At 38.6% G+C, this 14,751-nt stretch overlaps 1 long non-coding RNA gene across 3 annotated transcripts; it reads left to right on the forward strand.

Annotated features, from left to right (window-relative positions):
* Window positions 1-8,739: 8,739 nt before the first annotated feature.
* LOC121706845 lies at window positions 8,740-14,291 on the forward strand. 3 transcript variants are annotated; one of them, XR_006031177.1, is made up of 5 exons: window positions 8,740-9,094; window positions 9,406-9,438; window positions 10,464-10,611; window positions 11,650-11,914; window positions 13,877-14,291. It is a non-coding gene; the product is annotated as an uncharacterized LOC121706845 (long non-coding RNA). The 3 variants fall into 3 exon arrangements; XR_006031179.1 differs by having other exon boundaries at window positions 10,464-10,606; XR_006031178.1 differs by lacking the exon at window positions 10,464-10,611.
* Window positions 14,292-14,751: the final 460 nt, after the last annotated feature.

The raw sequence follows: 14,751 nt of genomic DNA on the forward strand, positions 1-14,751 counted from the left end.
GGGTTCACGTGCTGTCGCCGGTTGGAAATGGTTTAAATGGCAAAATAAATCGCGCCGATTTTGCCTATATTATTCAGTGAGGCGCGGTGGTTTATGGGATGAGTAGTTCCTTCGCTAGGAAATGAAAATATGACACAGTCTTGTACCTTTGACTTTTTTTGGATTTTCTCTTCGTTTTTTCACTCGAAATGATATGTTGTATGCTTATGAGTTACAGTATGCCGTAGCTGGTTAGCCTAAGACATGCTGTAAAACTCTTTAGATACGGATTTTTCCAAACGTCAATGGGACAAATGAATGGGAATCTTACATCCGGCACCTAACCACATTTTGGCTGTGGGCGGGACTGTGCAGCTCATAGACTGTATATATAGAACTGGACAGTGTGGCTGCATTCTACAGTGTTCTATGGAATTGAAGCCGCCGAGGCGACGCCATCTTGGAAAATTTGGAGCCAATTTGAAGTGCGGCTGCGCAGCAAAAGTTGAAGCATGCGCAGTGAAGAGGAGTCGCGGTCAGGCACGCCCACTCAGTTGCCACTCAGCGAGTTAAACACGCCCCTTGTCAAGTGAAACCCGCCCCCTTCTCCTTTCCACAACGCAGGTCGACTCGGCGCCGAAGGCTAGCTGGCTGGATGAATTTTACGGCTGTGACTGAGTTAGCTAAACAGTACAAACAACAATCGGTTTGTTCTTGTCTGGTAAGTGTTGCGTATCAACTGAAACGTTTTTTTTTGTCTATTGGTGTTCTTAAATACGTCTAAGAGAGCTTATTATGTTGATTATAGACTGTGACAATTTAGTATGGTGAATACTAATGAGCTAACAACAGAAATGCGGACAGCGAATTACATGCTAATGTTAGCAGCTACATTAACGTTACCTGGAGGCTAAGTTAGTCATTGAAGTGAAGATTAGCACACAGCTCCCTTAACAGTCAATGCATGATATACTTGGTTTTATTAGTTGTTGCTGTTTTCAAATATCATGTATGCTATCTCAACATGGAGTAACCATTGACTGTACATGGGGATTAATAACACTAGACAGTCAGTACAGTATATGATGTGATAAAGCAACGGTATGATGTGTTAAAGCAACGCAAGTTAACATTAACGTAATGTGAAGCATGGACCTCATCAACCTCGTGTTAATGTAACTACTAGCCATTTTTTCTAACGTTAACGACACCTCTGTTAGAGCTACTTCTGTGATGGTAGGTCGGTAGCATAGACTGTAAAAAATAGATCGGTAGGTCAGTAGTTGTAGACCGCATAAGTGAATGATCGATAAATGAAACGCCTGCATTAAACACTAGCTGCTACGCCAAGAACCAGTCACTTCCCAGGGATATCGGTGAACATTTGAGAAAGACCTTAGTTTGTCATCTAACGTCCATGATCAGTCATACTGATAACGTTATTTTTCAAGCTGACGCAAGTTAATAACATTCACACCGCATATGTAAATGTGTAGTTAACATTATAGGTAGGCTGTGAAGTTTATTGCACACATATATTTAATTAATTGGTATTACTAGTGGTGTTGAGTGCCTGATTAGATGCTTTGTAATGTTGTAAAATTGTCTGACTAACTTTATTGTAACTTTCCTTTTTGCAGGTAAGATATGGGTGATGACTGAATGTACTGGAGGTGGCGGCAAGGTGGTCTCCATGGTCTACATTAGTCTGCAAGCAAGGGAATGCCTACGTGAAGATGTTTGGCTGGGGTGGTCTTAGGTGGCATGTCCTCCCCCTTTCTCCAAGTACCCTGACATCCATCTCCCTGACATCATCACCCACCGTCACTGGATCAACCTGAAGCCCCTTATACATGGGACATGGCACAGCACCACTACGTTCTGAAAACACATGACTTTCAATAACTTGCATGGCACCAAGAAAGGTCTGCCTCTGCTCTGAACCTTCTGTTAATGTGACATCATTTATACTTGAGGCTGTACACATCCCTTTGTTTCTATTTTCTTTATTGATGTCACCCAAACTTCAACTTTCTGTATGCCCCTGAACTCACACAAATTGTAAATTGCAATGCGCCGTTTAACTAGTGGTGTAGTCGAGTTAGTTAGTTGTAGTGGTGGGTATACTGTGAGCAACCCCAAATGTTATTAAATACATACCCTTGCCTATTTTAAATGGGTTTACTGTGTAGTCCTGTGTATCACGTAGACTATACCACGGTCATTTAACTGCCTTGGTATTTAAGTCAGAGGCCATTGCTTAGTATTTAACTGTAGCCTACACAAAGATGTAGATGTTACAAGAATGTTAATATCAGAATAATTATTGGTTGATACTAAATCAATATTGAATGTTTTTTATTTCTTTTGTGTGATCTATCATTCAGAATGCTGCAACATGCCACAATCAGCCAAAGAGGACACATCGTAACTCCTCTCCTAGTTACTCTCCATTGGCTCCCTACAGTAGACAGAATTAAATTTAAATCTCTCACTTTGGCCTATAGGACATTGACTGGATCTGCTCCTTGTTATTTTAATTCAATGATCAAGATATACATCCCCAACCGCCCACTGTGGTCTTCTGATGAACTTCTGTTGTGTCGACCAGTCTTAAACGCTAGGTCAAATTCAAGACTCTTTTCCTCAGTGGTACCATGTTGGTGGAATGAGTTGCCCAGTGCTCTTCGTTCTTGTGATAGTTTTTGGTCTTTTAAGCACTTCTTATACATTATGGTTTGTATGCAGTAGTACTGTTGTATTTTCATTATAGGCTGTTGATTAATTTGACATTGTTTATTATTGATATTCTCCTTAATGTAGTCTTACCATGTTATTGTTATTATATTATTGATTGAATGGGCATTATTATTTATTATTGCTTTCCCCCCTCATTGTTTATTTCATTAGGCTATTGATTGATCCCTGTTTTAAGTATTATATTGTTTTGTATTTGTTAAGGGTAACCATAACCATCATAATGTGGTATTTTCTTATGCACTTGAAACAAAGAATAAAAATGTTTCTTTAAACGTAGTACCACTTTAAACACATCACACACTGAACAGCAAAGTAGCTTCCTGATTATGTGTAAAATGTTTAGAGTATCCTGTCCTGATGTAGTAGGTCCATGTTCTCATATTTTTACAGCTGACATGAAGGCTGCAGTATTACATTTTTGATTTATAATGGAGCACCCTCTCTGGTGAAAGACTAGCAAGCCTGTGGTAGAGGAATACGATTACAGACATATTGAGAGGGCCTATCAATGAGTTGTCACAGTTTTCAATTTAGACGTATTATTTTGAAATGATGTACGTCTACGGGAGGATTTACCCCGCAAAATGCTACGGGAGGATTTCTAATGCAAAATGCTTCTCCAGCAGTGCAATCGCAGGTAACAACGATACCTTAACGCATTTTCAGATACCGCTGTTCTGAGCATACTAAGCAAATTGGCCATTTGTAACTTTTAATCCCTCCTCACGTTAAACTATGGTCCAATAATGTGTTCACTAAAACACAAGTAACGTTATTTGTCGGGCTGATTCATAAATGGGCATACCGAGGTTGTCGACCTAGCAGGCTAGGTGGCGTTTTTTGCCATTCGCAAAACTAAGCAAGAGTTAACGTTAATGAAACTTTACATCGCCTTCTCCAGTGACAAAGTATATTCAAATGAAGTTGCAACGATGATGGCGGCAATCACTGGTTACGTTAAACCATTTGAAACAAGTAGGACTGTAAATGATGGTGACTGGCTAACGTCACTTCGGATCAATATAGCAGAGCCCTTTTACTTTACCTATCAATTGGCTAATGCTAGCATGATGTAGCATGCTATGAGCTAATATACTTAGCATCTACGAAAGAACAGAACATATATTTTTTCACAAAGAATCTGTCACAACTAACAACGATGTCTCTTACCAGCAACTACACAATGTATGACTATCAATATGTATTTAGTCAGACTGTGATAAGATATAGCCTAATGATAATAACAGCAACACTTATTTAGGTTAGATTATGTGTCGAAATCATAGGGTCGAAATCAGGTGTTAAAATAAGTGAGCGATGACGCGGTAGTGTCTGCAGCCAGCTGTCAATCATAGGTGTAAACACGCCCTTTTAGATTTGTTAATATAACATTAAAAAAAATAATTTCAGTGAGAAAAGAAAAATTGTGTGTATTGAAGCATCTTGAAAACTATTTTTTCGAATAAAAAGTTGTTGATACAAAAATAGTTTTAGATGAGAAAAGTGACACGGAAAGTTGGCTACTTGGCCATTGAAATACATGGGGATGGGCGGAGTTACACATTGTACTGCAGCCAGCCACCAGGGGGCTCTGGACTAACGCTCGCATCACTCTTAACAGACGGCACACTGTCCAGTTCTATATATACAGTCTATGGTGCAGCTCTATACGTTGCACTTGACGCACCACTACAAGATGACTCGACAGATTTGGGCGGCATTCATTCGCGGCAAATCATTAGAGCTTGATGGCAGTAACGTTAACGTTAGCACGTAGTATGTCTCAATTAAATTTAGTCAAAAATGCCCTCCTCTCCTCGCCTTTGATGCTTCCCTAACTTTTAGCTGCAGTGTAGCCTATATCCTTAGCAATAGGTAGATGCAGTATTAGGTCTTGAACAGGGATGTAGTGGACGCAAGTAAACGCAGTTTCCACTTCTGACATTTCAGAAATAGAAGCTAGTTTATCCATCTCTTATTAGAGTTTAAGCCACCTCTCAAAAGAGTTTATTCACCAATACAACTGTTAACATTTAAAAATCTCACCGTATTATCCACAATAACAATATGTACACTTATCAACACTCTGAACCACTTAGCCTAATGCCACTTGTATTGTTATAGAGGGAGAGCAGATGGATAACAAACGTTCAGAAAAAGTCCTGTTGGCAAATTTGAGGAAAAGTCGGTAAAGGGGCTATTTCACACAATTTGAGGGTGCTGAATTCAAATATTTTGTTTACCAAGCTCAATTTTGAGTTTTAAGCTTGCTAATTAGCATAATTCACATACTTTTTGGTTTTGCCATCAGATATCATAGGAATTGGAAAAAATAAGGCATTAATATACTCTTTATGTATCAGATATGTTGTAGGACAGGACAGGAATTACCCCAATGACCCTCAAGTAGCAAATGAAAATAAGATCAAATTAAAATATAAATTGAAAAAAATAGCTAAAATTCAATATGACGTTTAGAAGCAAAATAGATTCCTTGATAATAAATTGATACAATAGTAGGTGACTGCTCATTTTTCTGTAGAAAGTACTTTGTCACTAGGGTTATTATGAACAGTTTTCAGTCTTTACAGAGGATTTACACTGTATTTTCTTTTACTGTAAAGGCGACTGTGCTTGCCTAGTTAAAACATTTCACTGGTGCTCTTTCCAATCATTCAAATCCCAGCCATGCAAAAAAATGGAAGAGTGTGCATGTTTGAGGGTTGCTGAAGAGTGCTATGGAGATTGCATTATTTGCAAAAAATTTAGACAAGATATCCTTTATAGTGCAACAAAAAGAAACATTCTCCAGTGCATCATTACTGCATATGATGCTGAAAGGGAAGTGGACCTAGGACAAATCCTCAGCTATGAACTGATTAATGTCCCTGTACTGTAGCTATTGCAGATAGCGATGGTTATTTGTGAAGTGGAAATGAGTCATCCTCACTCAAGTGCTGTCTAGCAATGTGGAATGTCCAGTAGTGATCACTGCAAAAACTGCTCATTCAACACTGGTAATAGATGCTCAAGATCTAGTTATGTATTTAGGGCACCCATCTGACTGCAGCACATTTAAGAAGTATGCAGGAAAGTTTGTAAGAAACTTTTGTATTGTTATTTGGTATTTGTTATGTGGTAGCAAATTATGTTGACTAAAGAAATAGACCTAATGTAGGAATGCACACAGATATTGCAACAGATACGCTCAGGCCAATCCAAACTTTTGTTCCTTGTTGGTGGAACACACTGCCAGTTCCTACAAGGGCAGGGTCATCCCTCTCCATTTTCAAAAAACTCCTGAAGACCCAGCTCTTTAGAGAACATATCCTCTCATAGCACCACTTACAACAAGTCTTGCTGATCCTAGCACTTACCACCCGTCTTGAACTGACACTCAACTGTTTAAAAACAGCACTCACTGATGCATTTATTCTTACTGTACTCTACCGTTCTTAAATTGTCCTAAAATTGTTGAGAGAATTGCTTTAAAACTTAACTGTTACCATGTTGTTAGTCGCTTTGATTAAAAATGTGTCAGCCAAATGTAATGTAATAATGGTGTAGGCCTATCTGATTAAGACCCAAAGAGTGGTTGAAATGTACTTATTAAATTACACTGGGAGCAAAGAAGACTATCTTCACTTTTTTCCCTTTGCAACTGTCAAAGAAATCCCATAAACACAGGAATGCCTAGGGTAGCCTACATCAGATGGCCTTAAGATTAGGCTCTTCTGCATAGCATTAAGTGATTTGCATGCAGTAATTTGAACACTGACCTTGATCTACTTTGGCTATTTAAAGGTAATTTATTGCCAAAACATCACACAACATAAATGAGCTATAACAAACAATAAAGGACTTAATCACACACAAACTACTATTTTACTGACTACAAAAATAATAATTATGTAGGAAATTTAAAAGTTTGAAACCCATAATTGACCAAAAGTGCACCAAATTCAACACAAATGACTCAATACACTTGGAGGAGGCCTGCATCCTTTCTTTTCCAGATATTTTAGGATTTGGATATCGCTTCAGTATCGAGTATCAAGATATTTATGGAAGGTATTGTATTAAAGTCATAATTTTGGTATTGTGACAACACTATGCCAGAGCCACTCTGTTTTCTAGATGTCGAGGATCGGAGGCTCTACCACCAACAAGTGATGCTGCTCAATGGCATATTAGAATAGCACATTATCAAGCTCTAGTACGGAGGCAAGCACACATACCAAATCCAGTGTTACTAGAAGTAAAATGTTTTTTACTTGTCGGTTGTTGCTGACGGTAGATGCAGTTCTGCATTAGGCTTATTCCCGCTATCTAAGTTCATATGTACTGTAGGATATACTCTGAGTTGAAGGTTATCTGTGCAATTTGTTATTGTGATGAAATGCATTAAACACCACGAGTGACTCACTATGTTAGCAATAAAAATATGGCTGTGTTTTGATTAGAATTTCCAAGTTTATTACATGTTAACTGTAATCATGTTCCCATTAAATACGTTAATAAACTATATGGCTTCTTTAATGCTCAAACATTAGAGAACACTTTTATTTGGTTTTAGTGATTACTTTTGAAATCAACCCAATTTAGGGAAAAATAAGCAAAAATAATCGCTATTTTATGTTAAAATGCTGATTATGCGGCTTAGAATTCAGAATTGAGCTTGGTAAACAAACTATTCAGAATCAGCACCCTCAAATTCAACCCAGTCTCACGTCTGAACGTGTCACTGTCACGTTAATTAATCTATTGGGACGTGTTGTGTAACACGTTTCCTTGTTAAAAAACGTGTTGAGCAGGACGTAATTATCGTGTTACTATCACGTTGTATTTCGCTTTCAGCCAGAACCACGTCATCTGTCAAAAAAGCCCGACCCAAAATGGCTAGAATGTTATTTGATGCTTTTGACGTGCAGTTTCATACTCTTAAGCCTGCTTTGAGTTGTGGGTTAGAAGGAGCCACCTTCTAGCTAGCAGTTTTAGAAGGCTGAACCCCAGAATCCAGAAACAAGAACCGAGCAGGGACGGAGAAAAAAGAAGAATCCAAATGGGAAATGATGTGAGCCTTGCTACTGCCGCTAGCATGATCATTTTGCTAGCAATTGAGCAAAACATTTTAAAGTTGATTTAACATGAAATAGTAGCCTATGCATGGGCAATACTGTGAATTCAGAGTAGGCTTGCACAACTTATAATTTAGCTAACGTGCATGATGTAATGTTACAGTAATCTGTAAAACAGCTGTTGTCTGTGTAAATTAACATTGTAGCCTAATATTGTTAGTGTGGGCTACAGCTAACAGCTGGGAGGTAGCCTATCAGCCAGGCATGTATAATCGATAATCATGATGAACGTGAATAGATTTTGTTGCGAAAACGCGCATTGTTTTAGGCCACATATCAGCTATAAAACAATTGTATTCTGATACAGCAGTTCTCCAGATGTTAGATATTCACTTATATTATAATATAATATTGTATTTCTTTAACCTGATTAAGAGAGGGGTTTAATTCAATAGAGAATTGCAATGTGTGTAGCCCATAATATTAGAGAGATTAGGCTAGATTTAGATTAGATTCAACTTTATTGTAATTTAAAAGAGTAGGCTACAGGTACAGAGCCAATGAAATGCAGTTGACATCCAACCAGAAGTGCAAAGAAGCAGTTATGTAGACGATCAAGATTAATTATGTACAACAGTTAGATAAATAGGCAAGTTTTCCAGATGACATGTGTACAGTGACAGAAATAGCCTATACAGTGAATATGGAATGTGTGTCTAGCCTATAACAAAACAAATTGATAATAATACATAAATAATACATAATAATGATAATAATAGCAGTAATTACAGTAGGCCACTCGCACTGTTGTTGGTGACGTGTCTGTTTCCTATTATTCCATGCCACTCTCCTACTGTCTCCTTTACTGCCCTGCGCCTACTATCTTTTGCCTCTTGCCTACTGTCCAGCACAACTCGTCTACCATCTCCTATGCTGACCCACGCCACTCACCTACTGTTTCCTAACTGTCCAATGCCACAAACTGTAACATTAAGCTGACACAATCTTGCTGCACGGTTACTTATCTGCATGCAATCACTATTGCCAGCTGTTATGAGTAAACATTATATTGGGACACCAATATATTTCTGATTTCTGATTCACGGGCAGTGTATTTGCTACTGAAGAAAAGGAGAACACATAGTAATTGTTCTTGGATTGAGATTTAGAGTAAGGTTTCTATTGATCTTTTTCAGATAAGGCCTCTTCATTTTCAACTGTGAAGGATCTACATGGACTTGGTCTGGATAGCCTTTCCTGTTTTGATGAGCCAGTCGGTATGTATTTGACATTCTTTAGGATAAAAGGAGCCATATGTTATCAAAAATTCTACACCCATATGTAGAAAAGCTTTGTTGCTGTTTGTTATTGTTGTTGTTGAAAACTACGTTGAATGCAAAGAGATGCATATGTCCCTTGGGAGGAGAGGGATGAGTGTGGATGATTGAATTGTCCAACAGACATAAAAATATGACTGTGTATGATTGTGTTTGTGTCTGTATATGATTTTTTTGTACTTGTTGCATTTTAAGCATGCTTATATACTTTACGCCATGGTGGTCTAAATTGTCTTTATTGCCACTTGCAGGGTCTAGAGGAAAAACCCTATATGAGCCCCAGGGTGAGTAGTGTATAATTACTTTATCCCAAGATTGATTTTCGTAGAAAGGTGTTCAAACCAAAATCTTCTAAAATAATAGATAGATAGATAGATAGATAGATTTATTATTTGTCCTTTCGGAAAATTGTTCTGCGCCATACAGTAGACAGTTAGACAAGACTGAATACAAGACGGAATATAGACCAGAATTTCCCTCACCCCAACCGCCCCCACCCTACCACACTCCCACACATACACAACATCAGGGCAGAAGGCACAGACCCCACTACACATTTATAGAATGATAAAGTGCAGTTGTGCATACTGTGATAGTCCAGCTGGAAAGAAAGTGCATGGTCCTGCAGGTAACGTCTTGTTCATCAATGTAATGCTAGTTGGAATGAATTACCTACTGGCTCAATTTGTTTGGAAAGAAGGTAGCCTGAACCTCCCTGATGGCAACACCTCATATGCCTGGTGTATGGGATGTGACATATCTCTATTATTTGCATGACCTTTCTTCAACACCCTTCTTTCACAGGTCGTAGCAATACTGTCTGGTTTTTGCACCTCAACCTTGCTGGCCATGTTAACTATCTTGCTCAGTTTGGTTTTTTTTGGTCACTGACAAAGAGAAATACCAGGTAACACAACAAAAAAGTAGCATGCTCTTCACAAATGAATGATAGAAAGGTAATATATCTCTATCCACTCTAAATTGTCTTAGTTTGCACATAAAATGGAGCCTCTGCAGCCCCTTTTTATAGATGGTGTTGGTATTACTGTCCCATTACAACTTATTATCTATTATTGTGCCTAAGTACTTGTACTCGACTACAATCACAACATCCTCACCATTTTTAACCATACACTGGGGGGGCTGGCTCCCAGTTCTGTACTGTAGTCTATTATTATTTGCTTTGTTTTCTGTATATTTAGAAGATGACAGCTGGACCTACACCATTTCGCGAATTGATCCACCCAGGCCCTGTAGTTGGTCTCCTCGCTATTCTGTATTAACCCCACTATTGCTGTGTCATCTGCAGATTTTATGTGGTATGTAAACGTTCGAAAAACGCCGAAGAGCCCCGTATAAGAGCCCCAGTGTGATAGGCTGGTTGCTGTCATGTGACACACGCCACCACAAGAAAGCGGAAACGCATCGTAGAGCGAGAGCTGGCCGTGTGGGGTAAGGTAAGTTAAACTACGTAAATTTAGTAAGTAATAATAATAATTATAACAAATAGTTGTTTTTTGTTGTTTCGAACAAAATATAGAGATACTTATCCTGACCAAAACTCCTTCATGCTGTAAAACAGCTAGAATCACGCGAAATCAGTGCAATTTCTTAGTCAATGTCTTATAAGTGTAAAAGACGTGGACAAATAGCCTACGTAATAATTAGCTAAATAAATCATTGTTCACTACACGTAATGGTTAAATTATTGAAATGAATGCGATGGTGATACAATCCTGCTTTTCAATTAGTTGACATGGTGTTTGACATTAAATTATAATGAGGTCAGTTTTATGTAATAAGCTATTTGTTTCTTTGGGTCTGGTTAATTGAAATTAGCAATTTCTTAGTACAATTCAATGTCTTATAATGGTAAAAGACGTGGACAAATACATGATAATTAGCCAAATAAATCGTTGTTCACGACACGTTATGGTTAAATTATTGGAATGAGTGCGATGGTGATACAATCCTGCTTTTCAATTAGTTGAGATGGTGTTTGACATTAAATTATAAGCAGGTCAGTTTCACGTAATAAGCTATTTGTTTCTTTGGGTCTGGGTAATTCATGTGACAAAAAATTCTGTTATACGCTACTACTGTTTTTCTGAAAAACAAAGCAGTACAACATTTCTATCTCCAAAATAATGCATTGTACGCTTGTGTGTACTACGTAGTGCATGCAGCTTTTAATGTCCAAAGTAGCCTATACTGATTTTCCTGCATAAGAACTACAAATACTCCTCCAAAACTACAGTGTTGACACTTGAAGTTGTGGAGTTATATTTTAGTAGCCTATTCTATAATAGCATAAATACCCACATCGGTTTTACCTTTGTCCCACCTGTATACAACATATGTCTATGAATTGCAGTAGTGATCAAATGAAAAAGGAAAGAAAGGTGTCCTGATGTGTTGTTTAGGGATGGTCCTGCAATGTTTTCTCGACATATCTTTATGTCTTTTTTTTCTCCCCTCTACTTATGTTTTCACAGATCCTTGCTCCTGATATCCCGATGTATGGGTTGCACTTCATTATATGACTCCAACAGAACACTCACAGAAAGGAGAGTAGTATCAAACTACAAGACAGCCAGCATGTAAGCAAGGCCTTGTTTGTCCTTGTTTGGCTACTCATTTGTCTACTTCCTGAAGAGGCTGAAGCATGCTGGCCTCCTTGCTTCCATTAACAGCTGTGTTATGGAGTGCATCCTCACATCATGGTCTACTGCAGCGGTGGATACAGAGGACAATTGGCAGGTATTTTACGTCACTTTTACATTACTTTTACTGTGATTTTGCTAGATATGGTTGTCGCTGTGCTAAATATAGGCCCATATTGTAGATCGAGAAACGCATTGTACAGCTGATACATCTTGGGCTATACTATTAAGGGACAGCTGTATTGACCACCTAAATCATATATTTTCTGAAAGCCTATAGCCTCTAGATGTCAATTAATATACATTAAGACATGTCCCACCTTCCTACTGACTTTGGTGCATCATAAGGCGTACATAGGCCCATAATGTAGATCAAGAAACACATTGTACAGCTGATACATCTAGGGCTATAATATTAAGGGACAGCTGAATTGACCACCTAAACCATATATTTTCTGAAAGCCTTTAACCTCTAGATGTCAATTAATATACATTAAGACATGTCCCACCTTCCTACTGACTTTGACATATCATAAGGCGTACATAGGCCCATTTTGTAGATCGAGAAACGCATTGTACAGCGGATACATCTTGGGCTATACTATTAAGGGACAGCTGAATTGACCACCTAAACCATATATTTTCTGAAAGCCTATAGCCTCTAGATGTCAATTAATATACATTAAGACATGCCCCACCTTCCTACTGACTTTGGTGCATCATAAGGCGTACATAGGCCCATAATGTAGATCAAGAAACACATTGTACAGCTGATACATCTAGGGCTATAATATTAAGGGACAGCTGAATTGACCACCTAAACCATATATTTTCTGAAAGCCTATAACCTCTAGATGTCAATTAATATACATTAAGACATGTCCCACCTTCCTACTGACTTTGACATATCATAAGGCGTACATAGGCCCATTTTGTAGATTGAGAAACGCATTGTACAGCGGATACATCTTGGGCTATACTATTAAGGGACAGCTGAATTGACAACCTAAACCATATATTTTCTGAAAGCCTATAGCCTCTAGATGTCAATTAATATACATTAAGACATGCCCCACCTTCCTACTGACTTTGGTGCATCATAAGGCGTACATAGGCCCATAATGTAGATCGAGAAACGCATTGTACAGCTGATACATCTTGGGCTATAATATTAAGGGACAGCTGAATTGACCACCTACACCATATATTTTCTGAAAGCCTATAGCCTATAGATGTCAATTAATATATATTAAGACTTGTCCCACCTTCCTACTGACTTTGACATATCATAAGGCGTATATAGGCCTATATTGTAGATCGAGAAACGCATTGTACAGCTGATACATCTTGGGCTATAATATTAAGGGACAGCTGAATTGACCACCTAAACCATATATTTTCTGAATGTCCCACCTTCCTACTTACTTTGGTGCATCATAAGGCGTTTGCAGGAAGGTGGACCATGTGCTAATGTATGTTAACTCACATGTATAAGTGACAAGCTTTAAGAAAATATATGCTTTGCATGGCTAAAACTGCTTTGCCTTTATGTTGGAGCTCAAAACCTATCATATGCCCCATTCATTCGCCAATTTACAAAATAGTGCGATGTATACATTTATGTCCTCCAAAGTTTGCAGGAAGGTGGGCCATGTGCTAGTGTATTAAGGGACAGCTGAATTGACCACCTAAACCACATATTTTCTGAAAACCCATAGCCTCTAGATGTCAATTAATATTAATTAAGACATTTCCCACCTTCCTACTTACTCTGGCATATGATAAAGCATACATAGGCCCATATTGTAGGTCGAGAAACAAATTGTTCAGTTGATACAATTTGGCGTACACTATTAAGGGACAGCTGATTCAACCACCTAAACCATACTAGGACTTGGCCCACCTCCTTAAATACTTTGGCACACTATATGAAAGGCATAGACCTGCATTTTATAAGTGGACTTTATAGTCATCAGTATGTTTGAACATGTCAAGAGATACACTGAGATTGTGGTTTCTTTCTTTGTACACTTGTTTTATCTCTATTTCTAATTTCCAGGTTGTCAGCTGTTTGGTTATCCCCAAAGCAGAAAGACATGCCAGGAAGGAGCAAGGCAAAGCCCGGGGATTTTTCTGCAGCTGTTCCTGCCCGTTATAGAAGGACTGCTCCTGAGAATAGATGGGTGTCTACATCGTTTTGCAAAATGGATCTTCTACACATGATGTTTGTCAAGCACTGCTCATTGACTGGCCAGGGGTCCTCTGTATTGTGACCACTGGTCAAAGGCGCCACATGACTGTCTCAAAGTCCTCTACATCATTCCGGTGACGGGACTTCTGGCCTAGTCTGACAGGATGGGTCTTGTGTTACTGTGACCAGACGGCTCAACAATGCATCATTCTCATCCATGCCCTCATCGCCTCAAGACTGGAGTACAGCATTCTCTATGGTCTTGAAAAATATTACTGTCTTTATTATTATTATTATTATTATTATTATTATTACAGGTCTCTCTGCACCCGAACCAGCAAGTTCAGAGGAAGCTTCTTTTCTGTGGCTGTCACCCGACTGGACTGTAGCTCTGTATCCCGTGGTGTATACTACGAATCTCGATTAGTCGGTTAGCGAGGTATGTTGCGCTCAAAGCCAGGGTATGCTGTGACACGAAAGTGGATCTGTTTTAGTGTCGCTGTATCACCATGGTATCTTATGCTGTCAACCAAACCTGGTCGGGAGGAGGTTATGTGCTAAGTTATAGCTCAAATCGTGTAATCTACCGCCCACTGACCAATCAATTGTCTTAGAAACGAAGTTATCTCACGTGTAGGATTCTGTCATATATCGTACAGGTGGAGCTCCACCTCTACTAACATTTTGGATCTCGGATGCACTTTAATAGTGCTGTGCGTGCAAATATCCTACTATGGACGTGC

Source organism: Alosa sapidissima, chromosome 4 (assembly GCF_018492685.1).
Source record: "Alosa sapidissima isolate fAloSap1 chromosome 4, fAloSap1.pri, whole genome shotgun sequence".
Classification (NCBI taxonomy): Eukaryota; Metazoa; Chordata; class Actinopteri; order Clupeiformes; family Clupeidae; genus Alosa; species Alosa sapidissima.